The following is a 3,464-nucleotide window of genomic DNA, read 5'->3' as shown; positions in this document are numbered from 1 at the left end:
TCCAAGGACAATAAGGAAAGGAATAAAAGGTGAACTTCATACTCAGGAGGACATTTGTGGTCTTGCTGAAGACACTACGGGTAGTGAAGCCTGACTGCATGGGCTGATGAATGAGTGGGAGTTGAGAAAGGAAGGCAAAGGAAACCCACCCCCTTGAGAGGTTTAGATGTGATGGGAAGGAGAGAAAGGTACAGTGAATTTCAAGGAGGACACTTTTTTTTTTTTTGGACAGCAAAGATTTGATCAGGAGGCTGAGATTTGGGGAGAAGTGTTAATTGGTTGCTATTGTTTGAATGTGACCCCCTAAAGTTTGTGCGTTGGAAACTTAATTGCCATTGTATTAAGAGGTGGGGCCTTTAAGAGGTGATTAGGTCATAGGAGCTACTCCCTCACAAATGGATTAATGCCATTATTGCCGGAATGGGCTCCTGATATGTCTGGTCCCCTTCCTCTCTATTTCACATGCTTGCCTTTGCCCTCCATGCCTCCAACACAAGATGACCCTTACCAGATGCTAGTGCCATGCTCTTGGACTTCCCAGCCTCCAGAACCATGAGCCAACTAAATCTCTTTTCTTTATAAATTACGCAGTCAGTGGTATTCTGTCGTAGCAACACTGTGCAGACTCAGACACTGATGGAACAGAATGAAGACATGGCAGCTAAGGAAAACACAGTCAGATTGCCAGGCACAGAGGCACATCAGAGACAATGAACAAATCTGTGCAGTTATGTGATTTTCTCTGGCTGCCTCTCAGGCCTGCTGTAGCTGGTGTGCCTGCAGAGAAGGTCAGAGCTGGAGTTTCTAGGTTGACAGACAAAAAGAACCACGAGGCAAGGAAATTGAGGACACTGGCAAGATAAGGTTGTGGTGGTAGATATTGGGATCTAAACTGGGAAGGGAAGGGACTGAAGGCAGAAGGGGTGGATGCACAGAACTTGCTATTGTCAGAGGTAAACAAACTGAGACACTAGTTAAAATGGTAAGGACAGATTTTATTCAATGATAATTATTGCAAAAGGGAAAAGGGTTCTGCATGAACTGAACTCAACTTCTTCAAAACAAAGGGGAAGAGACTTTTTTTAAAGTGGGGTGAGCCAGGCAACAGGCACTGAAAGGCAAAAACAGGAGTTTGCTCTATATGACCAGGCAAGCTAGACTTGGTGACTGGCACTTATCAAAGTTAAGTGCCTTCCCACAGAGTCTGGGGGACAGGGGCCCTCGACTGGAACAAACAATAAATTCTTTTGGCCACCTTGAGCTTTCCCAGGCAGGGACTTTAAGGGGCTGGAGTCATCATCTAGTGATGCTGCTTTGAGCTGTTAGAAACTATGCTAGTGTTTATTTAAGTCTCTGGGTGCAAGGGTTCAGATGGAGTCATTATGTGCTGAGAGTTCTTTTGCAGCTCTCACTGCCCTTGATGAGCAGGTGTAAAGGGAGGGCCCAGAGAGCAGGTGGAAGGAGCAGAGGCTGAGGTCAGCCTAAATTTTAGATTGTAGAGGTAGAGAATCTCTAGATTGAGGCCATGGGAGTGGGTGGCTGGAGGTGAGATGAAGGCCACTGAAATCAGAAGCTAAGGCCGAGGTTCACGCGGAGCTCCCTTCGTGAAGGCAGAAATTGAGTGGGAAAGATGCCTGGGTGACAGCCACGAGGGGACCTGCTGTGGGAGCCTCAGAGGAGCAGGCGGGTGAAGAGGGATTTTTGTTTGTTTGTTTGTTTTTGAGACTGAGTCTCACTCTGTCCCCCAGGCTGGAGTGCAGTGGCTGGAGTGCAGTGGCTCATTGCAACCTCCGCCTCCCAGGTTCAAGCGATTTTCCTGCCTCAGCCTCCTGAGTAGCTGGGATTACAGGTGCCCACCACTGTGCCCAGCTAATTTCTGTATTTTTAGTAGAGACAAGGTTTCACCATGTTGGCCAGGCTGGTCTTGAACTCCTGACCTCAGGTGACCTGCCTGCCTTGGCTTCCCAAAGTGCTGGAATTACAGGCATGAGACACTCTCTGGCTGGGTAAGGAGTTCTATGGGAAGGTAGAAGAGTGATGGTCTAGGAGGAGCCATAGGGAGTCCCACCTTACTTCCTGACCAAGGAGCATCTGGGAGAATGAGGATCCATCCTTCAAGGACAGCAGGGGGTGGGGGCCTTCTCTGCACAGCTCAAAGTGAGATCCTGACCACAAGGTACAAAAACAACCACAGTCCTTGAAATCATTACAGTTATTCTGTGCTCTCTTAGGGCAGAAAATCATATCCTGCTTAGCCCCAACTTAGTGCCTTAGGCAGGGGCAGAGAGAAAATACAATTCCAGAAATGCCGGAAGTGCCCATGGACTGAAGGGACGCTTCCCTGTAGGTCCCAGCCAATTCAAGTGTGAAGACCCCTTTTTCAGTGAAAACATTTTTGACTTTGAACTTCAAATGTATCTGACACAATAGCAGTTGTGATCAAGAGAGTTGCTCATGGTGAGTGAGGATAGGAGCCCAGACTGTGTCAGACAGAAGCATCTTCAAACCCTGGCTCTTCCTCTAGCCTTGGGAACTTGGGCAACTCGGTCAGCCTCTTTTAAGCCTCAGTTTAATCATCTGTAAAATGGGGAAAATACCACTTACCTGACAGCTCTAGCGAGGATTACATGAGCTAATCCATGCTAAGCATTTGGTGTGGTAGCTTGCACAGAGCAAGTGCTCCATAAATGTTAGTTACCATCATGACTATGAATTCTCTTACATTAAAAAAAAAAAGTGTGTTTCTTTCTTCACAAGAGCACTGCACACATGGGGGAGACGGTTGTTCATACGTGTGGGAGGCACATTATGGATTCAATCAGCTGGCTGTGCCTGGGGAGACTCTGGAGATTCAGAGACCCCTGAGAGTAACTTGGGCCCCTAGTTAGTCCACATTTGCACTTACCACACTCTAATCTGATCTGTCCCCAGGGTAAGCACTATCAAGGAAACTGAGGCCCACAGAGGGCCAGGAACCTACCCGTGGACACACAGACATCCGTGGTGGAGCTGGGTGGGCGCCAGCCTCACTCACCTCCCTCTCGCCGTCTTCCTGTGGCAGCTTCAGCCTGCTGGCGTCCCCACAAATGCCTGGGCCTGGCTGGGCCTCTGTGTTTGCTGTGTTGCTGCTGTCACCGCCAACTGCTCTGTCGACCGTGGGAGTGTGGGCCCGGGCTCCAGGAACTGTTGTCCCAACTCTGATTGTGGTTCCAGATTTAGTCACATTTCTGTCCCAGTCCCCATCGCAGTGCCTGTCCCTGTCCCTGTCAGAGTTTCTGTCCCAGCCTCTATCACAGCCTCTGTCACAGCTCCTATCACAATTCCTGTTACAGTCCCTGTCAGAGTTTCTGTCACAGCCCTTGTCCCAGCCTCTATCACAGCCTCTGTCCCAGCCTCTGTCACACCCTCTATCATAGTCTCTATCACAGCCTCTATCACAGCCTCTGTCCCAGCCTCTATCACAG

The sequence above is a fragment of the Piliocolobus tephrosceles genome, chromosome 6 (assembly GCF_002776525.5).
Source record: "Piliocolobus tephrosceles isolate RC106 chromosome 6, ASM277652v3, whole genome shotgun sequence".
Taxonomy (NCBI): Eukaryota; Metazoa; Chordata; class Mammalia; order Primates; family Cercopithecidae; genus Piliocolobus; species Piliocolobus tephrosceles.
Note: the sequence above shows the minus strand (reverse complement) of the source record.